General features: G+C 50.6%; 1 protein-coding gene across 1 annotated transcript in view; it reads right to left on the bottom strand.

Annotated features, from left to right (window-relative positions):
* INTS3 (integrator complex subunit 3) overlaps positions 1-16845 on the bottom strand; it is a 140349-nt gene that overhangs the window by 116032 nt on the left and 7472 nt on the right.

The following is a 16845-nucleotide window of genomic DNA, read 5'->3' as shown; positions in this document are numbered from 1 at the left end:
TGTTGGCACAACGTGATCTGGGTTGAGCTTGGCTTATGAGAAACTCGCCCTTTTTAAAAAAAAATATCATGGAGAGGGGGACAGAATCAAGGCAGGCAAAAGCGACTGGGTGAGACACAAAGTCGAACCTAAGTAAGACAGGGATGCACGTGCAGGAAGGAACCCGTGAGCAGAGAAAGGACAGTTACGACAGTTAGGGCAGTTATGACAGTTTAGGCCAGCTTTTCTGTTCATCTCCAGCATCCTCCTCCCTCAAAGCCAAGAGGAAACGGTTACACAGCTCTGCTCGCCCCAAGCAGGAGCCAGAGAACGAACAAGATCCTGCTTTGGAACCAGGACCAGTAGCAACACCTGTCCCGATCAGAGAAGGAAGAAGAAGAAGAGTTGGATTTATACCCCCCCCCCCTTTCTCTCCAGTAAGGAGACTCAAAGGGGCTGACAAACTCCTTTCCCTTCCTCTCCCCACAACAGACACCTGTTGTGAGGTAGGTGAGGCTGAGAGAGCTCCGAAGAACTGTGACTAGCCCAAGGTCACCCAGCTGGCGTGTGTGGGAGTGCACAGGCTAATCTGGTTCACCAGATAAGCCTCCACAGCTCAAGCAGCAGAGCAGGGGAATCAAACCCGGTTATCCAGATTAGAGTGCACCTGCACTTAACAACTACAGCACGCTGGCGCTCATGGCGGAGGTGCATATGTGGCGCATAAATCCAATTCTTCTTTCACTCCCCACAACAAACTCCTTGGGAGGTAGGTGGGGCTGAGAGAGCTCCGAAGAACTGTGACTAGCCCAAGACAATAGAGAGCTGTCATCTTAGCTAGATTTGCCAGGTCTGAGGCGGGAGGGGCTTCGAAGGAGGAGGAGGAGGAGGAGTTGGATTTATATCCCCCCCTTTCCCTCCTGTAGGGAGGCTCAACAGGGCTTACAAACTCCTTTCCCTTCCATCCTCCCCACAACAAACACCCTGTGAGGTCAGTGGGGCCTAGAGAGCTCCGAAGAACCGTGACTAGCCCAAGGCCACCCAGCTGGCGTGCGTTGGGAGTACACAAGCTAATCTGGTTCACCAGATAAGCCTCCACAGCTCAAGCGGCAGAGCAGAGAATCAAACCCAGTCCTGCAGATTAGAGTGCACCTGCTCTTAACCACCACGCCACGCTGGCGTGAACGGTTTTATGCCAGAGGAGGACAGCGTGTTTGTTGGGCTCTTGAAAGAAAAAAAAAGTTCTATTTTGGAGAAAAGGTACCTCGAGAGGTGGAAAGGACACAACAGAAGCGGGATAAAATTAGGCACGGGTTGCAGACAGTGGGGAATTAAACCTGGTTCTCTAGATTAGAGTCCGTCGCTCATGTGGACGACTGAACCTGGGTTTTCCAGGTTAGACCGCACTGCTCTTAACCATCACAGTGGCTGGCGATCTTCTGCTATTACAATTGACTCCCCAGGCAACAGAGACCAGACGAAAAGGGTGCTTTGGAAGGTGAACTCTATGGCATCACGAGAGCCAGCGTGGCGTAGCGGTTAAGAGCAGGTGCACTCTAATCGGGAGAACCGGATTCGATTCCCCACTCTGCCGCTGTGGAAGCTTATCTGGGGAACCAGATTAGCTTGTGCCCTCCAACACAGGCAAGGTGGGTGACCTTCGGCTAGTCACGGTTCTTCAGAGCTCTCTAGGCCCCACAGACCTCACAGGGTGTTTGTTGTGGGGAGGAGAGAAGGGAAAGGAGTTTGTAAGCCCTGTTGAGCCTCCCTGCAGGAGGGAAAGGGGGGGATATAAATCCTCCTCCTCCTCCTCCTCCTCCTCCTCCTCCTCCGAAGCCCCTCCCGCCTCAGACCTGGCAAATCTAGCTAAGACGACAGCTCTCTATTGTCTGTCCCTGGAGGAACAGCCTAGTTACTCCTCCGAGGAGATAAACAAGTGTTCGGCTGAGTGACTCTGGATTTGTTCTATTTAATCAGTAGCTCTTGAAGGAGTGCTTTAATCAAGAAGGCCCTCGGCTGTGCCGGAGGAGAGGCAATTTTTGCTGACGGAAGACATTTGTCTCCCGTCCCAGGGAAAACAGCCAGGGGCCTGCACCCAGCCAAAATGTTCTGTTAGTCGTTCCCGGGCCCTGACCATCTGCCATTATCATGGCTTGCATTTACGAATTAGCAGTCATCCATCACGTGCCATGTTTGGAGTTTCTGCCTCCGCACTTTCACAAGAGGGGGGGGGGGTGGATCTGGGCACTGCGCAAAACATCTGCTCCTTCTGTTTATGTACAGCCTGAAGCTGTTTTACTAAAAGTCCCCTAATCGTCAACAAGCAGAGAAGAAAAAAGATGCTGATTTTGGATTTATACCCCACCTTTCTCTCCTGTCAGGAGGCTCGAAGGTGGCTTACAAGCCCCTTTCCCTTCCTCGCCCCACAACAGACACCTTGTGAGGTCGGTGGGGCTGAGAGTGTCCTGACAGAACTGTGACTAGCCCAGCATCACCCAGCAGGAATGTAGGAGTGCGGAAACACACCTGGTTCACCAGATACGCCTCGGCCACTCAGGTGGAGGAGTGGGGAATCAAACCCGGCTCTCCATATTAGGAGCCACCTGCTCTTAACCACTACACCAGGGATCTTCAAACTATGGCCCTCCAGATGTTCAAGAACTACAATTCCCATCAGCCCTGCCACTGCTGGCAGGGGCTGGTGGGAATTGTAGTCCATGAACATCTGGAGGGCCGTAGTTTGAAGACCCCTGCACTACACCAAGCTAGCTCAAGAACGTCTGGCTCAAGAACTGTGTCTAGATCCCTCTCCACTTAACAAGAGTCGCATTGGGTGCCTTTGAGACAATTCTCGTCCTGATTAGTCACGGCCTGAAACTCTGGATGTCATAGCCAGCAACCAGAGAGGGCATCTGACCACAGAAACAGCCTTTTTCTCAATGAAAATGGCAGGCGTGCTCCACGCTTGCACCCAAAAAAAGTCTGTGCAAGAATTATGAATTACTCATGCACGGGGAAACCTGCCTCTGCCTCTTTGTAAGTCACTGAGTAGAGTATGTTTCCTTTCCGGTGTTTGCTTACCACCTTCCAGTGACTCATACAGAGACTGGATGGGCAGCTCATCCGGCTGCACAAGGAGTGATTTGAGTTGGCCATGCTGGCAGGGGCTGAGGGGAATTGTAGTCCATGAACAGCTGGAGAGCCGCAGGTTGCAGACCCGTTTCAAACAGTCAAACCACCTCTCTACGACACACTTCCTTGTGAGGTTCACTACAATCCTCTGCTGTCGAGCTTCCTGTCCCAAGGGCAACCCTTTCAGTCCCATACCGTTTAAGATTTGGGGTGGGGGTCTTTTGTGTTTTCGTTCTGGAGTCAGGTCTGGGGGGCTTTGGATGTTGAGGCTTTGACTCCTTCCAGCCAGCCTCACTCTGCTTTCAAGGGGATCGTTTTTTAAAAAACCTGCCAGTTGTGGTTGTTTTTAAACGCCGTTCCTCTCGATTAATCCATTTGGCTGCTGCGCTTTAAAGTCCCAATTTTGACGCGAGTCGTTTCGAACAGCCAAAAGTGGGGACGTGGCGGAGTGTTAAGTGTTTTAAATAAACAGAATTCACGGAAGAGGCCCACGGGGAATCGTCATGGGACTGCAGAGGGTGGGTACTAAATCTGAACTGCGCTTCTTCTACTTAATGAAGACCCTCCTGCCGAAAAAGAGTTCAAGAAGTAAAGGGTTTATCATAGGGTTGCGTGATTTGGAAAGGGGGAAAAGAGGGGCCAACGGGATCTTTGGATTTCCTGGGGACCCAGACCCAATAGCGAATAGTGGATAAGTTCCAAAATACAAAGATGTGTCCCGCTAATACACAAGCCTCAATCAGTGACGAAAAGAGGGGGAATTGAGCCCGGGGAATGAACTGCCCCCCCACCACGTGATTGCAATGGCGAAGCCCGGGACGAGCCACCCCAGATGTTCCCACTGCAGCTACGCCTCTGGCCTCAATATAAAGTGCACAGTGTGTTTATTGTGCTAGTACAGTGATGGTGAACCTTTTCGAGACCGAGTGCCCAAATTGCAACCCAAAACCCACTTACTAATCTCAAAGTGCCAACACGGCAATTTAACCTGAATACTGAGGTTTTAGTTTAGAAAAAATGGTTGTATCCGAGGCATGTGTTACTCGGGAGTAAGCTTGGTAGTAGTCGATGGCTTTGCTTTGAAGCAACTGTGCAACTCTTCCAACAGGTGAATCATGACCCTGGGAGGGTTTACTCAGAAACAAGCCCCATTACCAGCAACCGAGCTTACTCGGATCGCACTTTATTTCTTCGCATGAAGAAGGACCGCACTTTATTTCTTCGCATGAAAATCAGTGGTGTTTAACAGTGCTTAACAGGGTTACCTACACTGCTTCCCCAAAACTAGGTCTTGGATTTAATGCTGATAATCGAGCCCAGCAGCCCAGGCCAGCCTAGATGTGTGTGTGTGGGGGGGGGGGTGACTCTGCTTGCGCATGCCCACAGAGAGGGCTCTGAGTGCCACCTCTGGCACCCGTGCCATAGGTTTGCCACCACTGTGCTAGTACATGCAGTAAAGACTTAAAATAACACCAATTGACCAATACACGAGGCAGGCACGGCTACGGTGGTATGGCCACGTCATGCGCCGTAAGGAAACATCCATAGCAAAGACAGCCCTGCACCTTGAACATGGTGGATGCCGCCCACGTGGCAGACCCAAAAAACGGTGGATGGACACAATCAATGAAGATCTGTGGGCAAAGAACCTTACCCCAGAAGACACTCAAAATTGTGACCTTTGGAAGAGACAGTTGCAAAACTGACCCTGCCCGTGATGGAAACCAGTTTGGAAAGATGAAGTGTGTTTATTGTGCTAGTGTGGTTTCTAAACATCCACTTATCACTATACCTAATGGACTACCACTATTTACTTACGCCTAATTCTTACACATAACAAATACTTATTACCAGACATACAACTCTTACTCATGACGTACAATTTAGACATACAATTAAATATACAAACATACAAGAAACCATAAGAACGTGGAGCGTTGGGGGCGTTAGCCCTTAACTCATCAGCAGTGGCGTAGGAGGTTAAGAGCTCGTGGCGTAGTGACTAAGAGCAGCAGTGGTGTAGCGGCTAAGAGCAGCAGTGGTGTAGTGGCTAAGAGCAGGTGTACTCTGATCTGGAGGAACCAGGTTTGATTCCCAGCTCTGCCGCTTGAGTTGTGGAGGTTTATCTGGGGAATTCAGATTAGCCTAGGCCAGGGGTAGGGAACCTGCGGCTCTCCAGATGTTCAGGAACTACAATTCCCATCAGCCCCTACCAGCATGGCCAATTGGCCATGCTGACAGAGAAAACTGATAAGGGTGTAGTTCCTGAGCAGCCTGGAGAAACCTGGGGGGGTTCCCAACCTAGGCTCCTACATGGCTGGGTGACCTTGGGCTAGTCACGGCACTGGGAGCTCGGCCCACCCCACCTCACAGGGTCGATTGTTGTGAAGGGTAAGGAGATTGTAAGCCCCTTTGAGCCTCCTTCAGGAGAGAAAGGGAGGATATAAATCCACCTTCTTCTTCTTCTCGTGTATCTAATCTGGAGGAACCGGGTTTGATTCCCCGCTCTGCCGCCTGAGCTGTGGAGGCTTATCTGGGGAATTCAGATTAGCCTGTGCACTCCCACACACGCCAGCTGGGTGACCTTGGGCTAGTCACAGCTTCTCGGAGCTCCCTCAGCCCCACCTACCTCACAGGGTGTTTGTTGTGAGGGGGGAAGGGCAAGGAGATTGGAAGCCCCTTTGAGTCTCCTGCAGGAGAGGGGGGGATATAAATCCAAACTCCTCCTCCTCCATCAGTTTATGTACATCTTTCCCACAGATCGCGCCGCTGCTGGAAGGGTCTAATCAAAACCTCTTTGATGTTGCTAAGTTATGACAGCCGAAGGGGACGGAGAGAACTACAAGCGTTCCTGCTGCCTCCCAGAGCCCCAAGGGGCAGCCTTAATTGGATCCCCCGCCCCCCCGCACCCCAGATCTTCACAATATCGAACGAAAGCTTTAGCCCTTTTGAAGGAGAACATGACACCCCCACCTAGGAACTGGTGCATTGCCACGGTCTGGTGTTTCATTGACAAGTAGCGAGAAACTATTCAGCGCGCTTCTCCTCTCCGGCACGCAAAGGCACATTAAGATTTCTGACATTGCGTCAGTCACAGCATCCACACGAACACAGAAGTCTGGAGGCGAGAGAGGAGGTTCGCGCAGCTGCTTCCCCCGCTCCGTACCAGCGGCAACTTTCGCTTAAAACAGGTGTGGTCCTCTCCACATCTGTAAAGCTTAGAACACGAGTGCCCAGGCTCCAATTCCACCTCTTGTCTTGGCCAAGTCACAATCAGTGAGACACACACTTCCAAATCAGTCTAGCCGGGAGTATGTGCCCCCGCTTCAAGATGGCGACTACGGCCATCTGGATCCATGCCCCGGTATCACTGAGGCCCCTTCCACACATGCAGAATAATGCACATTTAATCCACTTTCACAATTGTTTGAAAGTGGATTTTGCCATTTCGCACAGTAAAAGCCAGTTTCAAAGTGCATTGAAAGTGCATTATTTTGCCTGTGCGGAAGGGGCCTGAATCTAGACTACAGTAATACACTTCTACATTGGTCTCCTCTAAAAATCAATATGGAGACTACACAGGTCACTCACAAAAACACACAGGTCACACCAGTGGTGGGATCCACAAATTTTAGTAACAGGTTCCCATGATGGTGGGATTCAAACTGTGGCGTAGCGCCAATCTTGACTGGAAGCGGGGGGGTATGACGAGCGAGGCATTCGAGTGAGGCATTCTGGGCGGGGCTCTGGCAGGCCGCAGCCATGCGCCCGGTCCTTTGGCCGAGAAAACAAGTGAGCATGAAGCGAGCCCTTACGCCCGCAGTGCACCTCGTGCTAGACTGCTTCAAGTTCTGCGGGCTACTGCTGAGAGGAGGAGCATAACTAAGGCAAAAATCACGTGGCAAAATCACCAATTAGTAACCCCCTCTCGGCACACACAAATAATTAGTAACCTACTCTTGGGAACCTGTGAGAACCTGCTGGATCCCACCTCTGGGTCACACACAATGCCCGGTTTGGTTGTTTAAGTGAGCTGGACAGAGCATGCATACCCATTCTGCAATTACTCCATTGGCTGCCCATTAGCTACTGGGCTCACTTTACGACAGCAGCTATCACAAACAAAATGATAGCGGCCTTGCGGATCCTCCACATCTCTTGAGTTACCTCTTGGCGTGCTCTGCTATGCCAACCGCACAGCTAGGCAGGGCCCTTTGCAGCCACAGACAAAAGTCCACAACTGCCGGTGTCAAGAAGAGACAGAAGAAGTTACACCAGCGCGTACTCAAAAAGGGCAACAAGGATGATTGAGGGACTGGAGCACCTTCCTGATTAGGAAAGGCTGCAGCATTTTTTTTCTCTCTTTCTCACAATACTAGAACCAGGGGGCATTCATTGAAAATGCTGGGGGGAAGAATTAGGACTAATAAAAGGAAACACTTCTTCATGCAGGTGTGATTGGTGTTTTGGAATATGCTGCCACAGGAGGTGGTGATGGCCACTCACCTGGATGGCTTTAAAGGGGCTTGGACAGATTGATGGAGGAGAAGTCGATTTATGGCTACCCATCTTGATCCTCTTTGATCTGAGATTGCAAATGCCTTGACAGACCAGGTGATCGGGAGCAACAGCCGCAGAAGGCCACTGCTTTCACCTCCTGCACGTGAGCTCCCAAAGGCACCTGGTGGGCCACTGCGAGTAGCAGAGAGCTGGACTAGATGGACTCTGGTCTGATCCAGCTGGCTTGTTCTTATGTTCTTATGACTGCATACTGCATGAACATCTACTGCCTTTCCTCCTCCCTGAATCTGCAAAAAGAACTGCGATGGGGTGAGGGAATCACGGAAGGCTGCAGAGTCACCTAAACAGCTGGGAAAACTGCATCTTGCAAATTATTTTTTAACTGCTGCACTCTTCTGTGAGTCCCCCACACGATGCTTGGGAACCGCTGGCCCCTGTCAGCTCTTATCAGAGTCTGTTTGTTTTCCCAACAGAGAAAATAGCAGGAGGGCTGTGTGAATGCGGGTTAGCAAAATGGTGGGGCGCAAAGACTCCTCTGTGTCACCACAGTCCGATCCTGGTCAGGCCAAGGGAACCAATCATTTAAAGAAAAAAACAGACCCTGGTAGCTCCACTCACGACACTCCTATACTTAAGCGCGCCGCCCAGGAATGAGAAAGAGATGCTGACGAAAATGCTCCAGTGAGCCCGCTTGAGGCGGGTGGCGCCCTGCGCCCCTCCGCCGCCGACCGATGGAAGGTGCCGGGCGGGGGTGAAAAGGACTGGTGCACCATGTCTGGGCGCCGGATGGGCTGAGGGAGGGCAAGGGGAAACTCTGCGTTCCGCTGGAGGATCCCTTGCAATCCGGTGCCGCTGAGCCTAGGGCGATCAAGCTGCACCGGTTCCCTTTCTGCTGAGTCCGTACACTAACTAAAAAAGCCAATATTGGGAAGAAAAAACCTAAGCTGGCTGCAAGCCAGCGAATGACCTGCTCTCTCTACGTAGGCAGGAAAACTTCTGGGGAACAAAGATGGAGACCGGGTAACAGGAAGTGGGAAAAATCAACATCCTGCCTCTCTGGTCAAAGGGAAGGAAATCACCTAGTCAAGATGCCCTAAGTTGCCTCCAGGAGAATGGTGGATCAAAGGCAGGTAACCCCAGATCCAGTTGGTCCCTTTGGTTACACCTCTCCAAAAATGAATCCTGAACTTTTTTGGAAACTCTGAGGGTCTTGGAGGTCAATTGGTTGGAGCCAGAAAACTTGAACTGAAGGCAAGGAGAAGAACTTCCTGACAGTAAGGGCTGTTGGACAGTGGAATGCACTACCTCGGAGTGTGGTGGAGCCTCCTTCTTTGGAGGTTTTTAAACAGAGGTTGGATGAACATCTATCGAGAGTGCTTTGATTGTGTGTTCCTGCACTGCAGCGGGTTGGACTTGCTGGCCCTTGGGGCCTCTTCCAACTCTTATGATTCTATGAGAAGGTAACTGCTCTCTCAACAGAAAAGGGTCAGCAGAGCAAACCTAGTGTTTCATCAGGCCATTTCAGGGACCTCATATTACCAACCAATCTGCTAACCCCTCAAGGGGAAAACAGCTCAAGAACAAGAAGATATTACCAACCAATCTGATGGTGCACACTCTTATTCCCATTTAGGCCAATGCCAGATAGTTTACCATGCAGACTTTTGATCCTGGGGCGACCTCCGGGGGCAAAGGGCTATTTCTCCAGTGGCATTAGTCTTCAAGCTACCATGGTGTAGTGGTTAAGAAGTCTATAAAATTATGCATGGGGTAGAAAATGTTGACAGAGAGAAAATTTTCTCTCTTTCTCACAATAGGGGGCATTCATTGAAAATGCTGGGGGGAAGAATTAGGACTAATAAAAGGAAACACTTCTTCACACAACGTGGGATTGGTGTTTGGAATATGCTGCCACAGGAGGTGGTGATGGCCACTAACCTGGATAGCTTTAAAAGAGGCTTGGACAGATTTATGGAGGAGAAGTCGATCTATGGCTACCAATCTTGATCCTCTTTGATCTGAGATTGCAAATGCCTTAACAGACCAGGTGATCGGGAGCAACAGCCGCAGAAGGCCATTGCTTTCACCTCCTGCATGTGAGCTCCCAAAGGCACCTGGTGGGCCACTGCGAGTAGCAGAAAGCTGGACTAGATGGACTCTGGTCTGATCCAGCTGGCTTGTTCTTATGTTCTTAAGAACAGGTGGGTTCAAACCTGGAGGACCAGATTCCCCTCTCCTCCACCTGCAGACTCTATTCTGGTCAACTAGAATTCCCCCCCGCTCCTATTCATGAAGCCTGCTGGGTTTGTTTACACACAAAGCCTGCTAGATGATCTTGGGCCAGTCACGGTTCTCTCTGAACTCTCTCAGCCCACTGACCTCACAAGGGGTCTGTTGTGGGGAGAGGAGAGGAAAGGAGTTCATAAGCCCCTTTGAGTCTCCTTACTGGAGAGAAAGGCAGGGTATAAATCCAAGAACATTTTCTACACTTCAAGTCAAAAGAACTGGAAAAACGTGGCTCTCAGTTGGACTTCCGGGCGGATCCAAAATTCTAACGCCTTGTCTCAGATCTGCCATTTACTTCCGAAACTTGCTGCTTGCCCAGATGTACAGGCTTCGCCGAGTCCGCCCGTGGGATTTACCAGATGAAAGAGAGGAATGCCTCCCCCACGGCCTTTAATCCCTCTGAAGTTTCAAGAGCCTTGATGGAAAGCCAAGAGCCAAGATAGGCGCCCGTCTCCAAAGGCCGGCTTGGAGAGTCCAAGGTCAGGCTGACAAATCGTTCAACAGGCGCGGAACATCACAGCAAGGTTTCAAGGAGCTCCAATTGTGGATGACAGCCAGGGAGAAGTTCAATGGCATGTAAACATAAAACATGCTGGGAACCTTACAGAGTCGATTTCAACTTCAGTCGAAGGCAGGGGTGGCCAACCTATGGCACAACAGATGTTCATGGACTACAATCTTCATCTACAGTGTTCATGGACTACAATTCCCATGCTGGCAGGGGTTGATGGGAATTGTAGTCCATGAACATCTGGGCAGCCACCCATGGTCGGTGTCAATACCATCCTTTTTTAAGACCACTATTCTAATCACCACCTTGAGTTGGGCTGCGGCTGTTTCAAGGACTCCTTTGACATCTGGTTGTGGATCATACTAAGTCCGTGGTGGCGAACCTTTGGCACTCCAGATGTTATGGACTACAATTCCCATCAGCCCCTGCCAGCACGGTCAATTGGCCATGCTGGCAGGGGCTGATGGGAATTGTAGTCCATAACATCTGGAGCGCCAAAGGTTCGCCACCACTTAGCTAAGTATTAACCCCCTGAGGGCGGAAGGTCAAGAGATAAGACCCAAGGAAACCATAATTAGGGCGGAATTACCATGAATATAAGGGGGAGGGTTCTGTTCCGGACAGGCTTCGTGAACAGTTTTGAAGTAACACTTACAAGGCAGCCACCTCTCTCCTCCCTACAGAAACCAGCAGCACCCCGTGGATTTGCCCAGGGATTTTAAGGCCACGAGAGACTGCCCAGAGCAGTGTATTTTGCGTTGGGATGCCGAAGGGTTGACAGGGCCCCTCTGGTGGTGAAGAAAACCTCAGCAAGGATCCAGAAGTCACTCTCCTTTGACTCGACCAGGATCTCTTATGCACAACTTTCTCTTTTGACTCGACCAGGATCTCTTATGCACAACTTTTTTCCCTTTCTCTCCTGCAGGAGACTCAAAGGGGCTGACAATCTCCTTTCCCTTCCCCCCCTCACAACAAACACCCTGTGAGGTGGGTGGGGCTGAGAGAGCTCCGAAGAACTGTGACTAGCCCAAGGTCACCCAGCTGGCGTGTGTTGAAGTGTACGGGCTAATCTGAATTCACCAAATACAGACCAAAAAATCACGTGACGCACGTGTGCTGCACAGTGGCTTGTGTATATTACAATTATTTTTACAGTGTATAAACATACATAAAATGCAATTGCTATTAATAATCTCTACTCTCATTACAGATATCTCGGATGGGAGAACTTCAGTAACACAGATGCAGTTAAACAACCTCCTTCAATGTTATCAACACAGTTCACCTCAATAAAGGCTTATAACCTTATCTGTTGTCTTCTTTCTGAATTCCCCAGATAAGCCTCCACAGCTCAGGCGGCAGAGGGGGGGAATCAAACCCAGTTCCTCAGGTAAAAGTACACCTGCTCTTAACCACTATGCCACTGCTGCTCCCACTGGGCCAATGGGAAGGTAACCGAGCTCTGTGAAACACTCAGCAGTGCATAAAAGAAGGACGACGACGGCACAGCAAATAAATTGGCTTGAAGCTGCATCGTCTCCCATCGCCTGTGCTTCTTTTAGTGAGAATTTGTTGTGCCTCGCCTTGCTGTCTTAAATCCACAAGGGAGAGCCCTCCAACTCTGCATGCCCATTAGTCCTCCAATAATAGTCAGTATTTAATTGGCAATGACTGAAAAAAGTGTTTAGGTTGCTCAGAAACTTTCTGATAGTGATGCTTATTTAACACTTTATTCTTCAAGTAACAGCAAGCAAATTGAATAGATAAATAAATAAGAACATGTGTAGCGTTCACAGAAGACCGAGAGACACACACACATCTCAGTTGTAATTCTTACAGGCAGTGTGAGACAGCTCAGTATAAGAGGGGAGTACGAGAGAGCAGTTGTGGCGCAGTGGTTAAGAGCAGGTGCACGCTAATCTGGAGACCCGGGTTTGATTCCATGCTCTGCCGGTTGAGCTGTGGAGGCTTATCTGGGGAATTCAGATTAGCCTGTGCACTCCAACACACTTTCCAACTAAGGTGACCTTGGGCTGATGCCAGTTCTTCTGAGCTCTCTCAGCCCACCCATCTCACAGGGTGTTGTTTGTTGTGAGGAGATTGTAAGCCCCTTGAGTCTCCTTGCAGGAGAGAAAGGGGGGATATGAATCAAACTCTTTAACTTCTCCTTTTATCTAGGACTGTTTTGAATCCAGGGCCTGCCTGCACATTTAGTTCTGATACTGGCGTGGTGGTGCTGACACAATATGGCCATTGCAGGAGGTGGAACCAATACAAAAATCATTGTCACAGCTTAGCATCCCAGTATAGATCCAGGGGTAGAACCTGCGGCCAATTGGCCATGCTGACATTTGATGGGGTGTAGTTCCTGAACATCTGGAGACACTTGGGTTCCCTACCCCTGAGTATAGATCCTTGCCGTCTCGGTGGATGTTGCCAGTAACATTTAAGAACAGAACAAGCCAGCTGGATCAGACCAGAGTCCATCTAGTCAGCTCTCTGCTACTGCAGTGGTTTAACAGGTGCCCTCACATACGGGATCTTGAAAGCAATGGCCTTCTGCTGCTGCTGCGCCCTGAGCACCTGGTCTGCCTCACGGCCTTTGCAATCTCCAGATCAAGGAGGATAAGATTTGGTAGCCATGAATCGACTTCTCCTCCATAAATCTGTCCAGGCCCCTTTTAAAGCTATGGGTTGGTGGCCATCACCACCTCCTGGCAGCATGTTCCAAACACCAATCCTGCGTTGCGTTAAAAGTGTTTCCTTTTATTAGTCCTAATTCTTCCCCAGCATTTTCAATGTATGCCCCGGTTCTAGTATTGTAAGAAGAAATTTCTTCTAAAGTCTACGTAATCAAATCTCCAATAGTTAGTCACGGGCTTGCTGGGCAGCTCTGCGCCTGGCCAGTTCACTCCTAAAAAAAAAACCTTTCGGTGGGCACCAGAAAAGGCATAGGCAGGCACCGTGGAATCCGACGGGCCCCACATTGGAGACCCCTGACCTAGACAGTTCACGGCAGAGGCACAATTTACCAAAGCATATTTCCTTAACCATTAGGCCAGTGGTTGAGACAGCACTCAGATGTTGTGGACTACAGTTCCCATCAGCCTACCAGCAAGCCCAGTGGCCATGCTGGCAGGGGGGGCTGATGAGAGTAACTCAGTCCACTCTTAACATCTGGAGTGCCAAAGGTTCACCACCACTGCATTAGGCTAACTCTAACTCACATTGCCAATTAAAATTACAGTTTTAGCTAGACAGGCTGACTTAGCCCCGACACATATACAAGAAGCATATACTGTGGGGAGAAGAAGGGAAAGGAGCTTGTAAGTCATGTTGAGTCCCCTTAAAGGAGAGAAAGGTGGGGTGGGGTATAAATCCAAACTCCTCCTCCTCCTCCTCCTCTTCTTCTTCTTCAGCAGGCTAAACCCCTCCTCCTCCTCGGAACAGATTGAACTTATTGTCATTGGTGGTACTAGAATAGAGGTCTGCAACCTGCAGCTCTCCAGATGTTCATGGACAACAAATCCCAACAGCCCCTGCCATCATGGTCAATTGGCCATCTTCTCAAGTTTTCTTAGGGTACTTCTATTACCTGGATGGTCAAATAAATTGCAAAGGGGCAGCCATGTTTAACCTCTCATAGCAAAATAAGACAAAAATCCAGAGGCACCTTAAAGACTAGCAACATTTATTTCACTAGGAGTTTTCAAGGGTCACATAATCTACTTCTGTGACACAGGCAGCCCAATCCAGATTTTGGGGGAGGGGGGGGCATGAATAGCCTTACGAAGTGGCAAATGGAAAAAAAAACGTGTTGCCATTTGGCGGCCCCCCGCCCCCCACTGTGCAGTGGGCAAACCCGAATAGGGGAGTCTCCTCAGAGCTGCACTGGCACCCGAGCAGATGCCGGGGTTGGTGGGGATGGGCTGGGGCATTTCTGGGGATGGAGCCGATATCAGACAGTTTCCACCAGCATTCTAGTCCAGGAACCTAAGAACTAGCCTGCTGGATCAGACCAAAGTCCATCTAGTCCAGCACTCTGCTACTCGCAGTGGCCCACCAGGTGCCTTTGGGAGCTCACGTGCAGGAGGTGAACGCAGTGGCCTTCTGCGGCTGCTGCTCCTGAGCACCTGGTCTGCTAAACTCCTCCCTCCAGGGTCACAGACTTACAATGTACTTTTGTGCAGCATAAACCTGTTTTTACCTGGGGCACTTTTGGGCGGCAGGGTTCTGTTTGTTTGTTCTCCTTCCCTTCTGAGCCACGCAAAGCCTTCACTCCACTGCCTCCAGCCTCCACAGCACCCCCCTCCCAATGTGGATTTAGCTGTCAGACACTCATTGAAATATGTGTCAAAGACAGCGGTATCAAAATAAACTCCAGTCCAGTAGGAACTTTCAAGGGTCACATAATCTACTTAGTGACCAATAAGATTTGGGGGGTACAAGCACTTGAGAGTCCAAGTGACGATAGAAGGAGATTCGACTCCCAGAAGCTTATATCACAGTGATGGCGAACCTTTTCAAGACCGAGTGTCCAAATTGCAACCCAAAACCCACTTATTTATCGCAAAGTGCCAACACGGCAATTTAACCTGAATACTGAGGTTTTAGTTTAGAAAAAAACAGTTGGCTCCAAGGCATGCATTACTCGGGAGTAAGCTTGGTGGTAGTCAGTGGCTCTGCTTTGAAGCAACCGTGCATCTCTTCCAACGGGTGAATCACGACCCTAGAAGGGTTTACTCAGAAACAAGCCCCATTGCCAGCAACCACGCTTACTCCCAGGTGAAGGATTGCATTTTAGTTCTTTGAATAAAAACCAGTGGGGTTTCACAGCGCTTAACAGAGTTACCTACACTGCTTCCCCAAAAGTAGGTCTTAAATTTAACACTAATAATCAAGCCCAGCAGCCCAGGCCAGCCTAGATGTGTCTGGGTGTGTGTGTGTGGGGGGGGACTCTGTTTGCATGTGCCCACAGAGAGGGCTCTGAGTGCCACCTCTGGCACCTGTGCCATAGGTTCGCCACCACTGTTATATCATGAAAATCTTGTTGGTCTGTAAGTTACTCCTGGACTCTAATTTAGCTGTTCTACTACAGGCCAACACGGCTATCCTCTGAAACAAATATTGTAAGTCTTCAAGGTGCCACCAAATTTTAGACCAGCCTTCCTGGCTGCCGCATCACACTGCTGGCTCATGTTAATTAAACCACAAACTGAACGTGAGTCAGCATTGTGATGCAGCAGCCAAGGAAGTCAATGCAATTCTGGGCTGCATCAACAGGAGTATAGTGTCTAGAACAGGGGTCGGGAACCGCATGTGGCTCCCTCACCCTTGCACAGCGGCTCAGCCCGGGCACAACACAGTTGTCTGGGAACGGGGACTCTCCCCTTCCCCGACCTCGCAGAGAGCCCCAGCCAGCCCCTGACCGCAGGCACTCCAACGAGTGAGAGCACCGTGGAGACGGCTGGCCGCAGCCCTCGTCCATCTGCCAAGGTCGGCAGCGTTGGGGGAGCGTTGGGCGGCTACCGAGCCGCCCAAGCTGGCTGGCTGGGACCGGAGGGAGGACGGGGCTGGCGACGGAGATGGCAGCGGCGCAGCATAGAGCCCGCAGACCTGGCCGAATCGGCCAGGGCAGCAGGCGGCAAGGGGAGCTGCGCCTGCGCAACGGGACGGCGACCCCAGCTGCAGAGGGCGCCAGCAGGCACCGGAACTGATGCCCAGACAGGCAAGAAGGAGGGAAGCAGGAGGAGGAACCGACGTCCAGACGGGGCCGAGGTGGAAAGGGGGAACTTTATGGATTCGACAAGCTCCGGAAGGGGAAAAGTGTGCTGAGGAGGGGACGAAGAGGGAGGAGGGCATGAGAGACCGGGAGAAGGAAAAAGGACGAGGTGGGAAAAATGGAGGAGGAGGTGGTGCCAGGGAAAGCCAGAAACTCAGAGGTCCTGGTGTCCCAAGCCTCACCCCAGCTGCCCAGGCAAGCAAGCATGCAGCTGCCACTACAGAGCCATCCACTACAAAAAAGGGATCCCCTCCGCACTTTCTCTCCCCAGTGCACATGCCCATGAGGCTCCACCCTTTCCCCCTCACCCCCCCACAAAAAATGTTCAAAATCCACACTCCATACAAGTAAAATTCAATTTTCTCTGTAGCACCGCATGGACTCCATAACAACACACTACAACTGTCTACTCTATAGTATACAAAGCATGAAGGCAAAAAAACAACATATCCTCATTTCAAATGCCAAAAAATATCTGCGGCTCCAAGTGCCCTCCCCTCCGTGGAAAACGGGTCCAAATGGCTCCCTGGGTGCCAAAGGTTCCCGACCTCTGGTCTAGAATCTAGATCTATGGAGGTAATAATACCTCTCTATTCTGCAATGGTCAGACCTCACCTGGAATACTGTGTCCGGT

This window comes from Sphaerodactylus townsendi, linkage group LG01 (assembly GCF_021028975.2).
Source record: "Sphaerodactylus townsendi isolate TG3544 linkage group LG01, MPM_Stown_v2.3, whole genome shotgun sequence".
Lineage (NCBI taxonomy): Eukaryota > Metazoa > Chordata > Lepidosauria > Squamata > Sphaerodactylidae > Sphaerodactylus > Sphaerodactylus townsendi.
The sequence above is the reverse complement of the archived record's forward strand: the minus strand, read 5'-3'. Positions and strand labels throughout refer to the sequence as shown.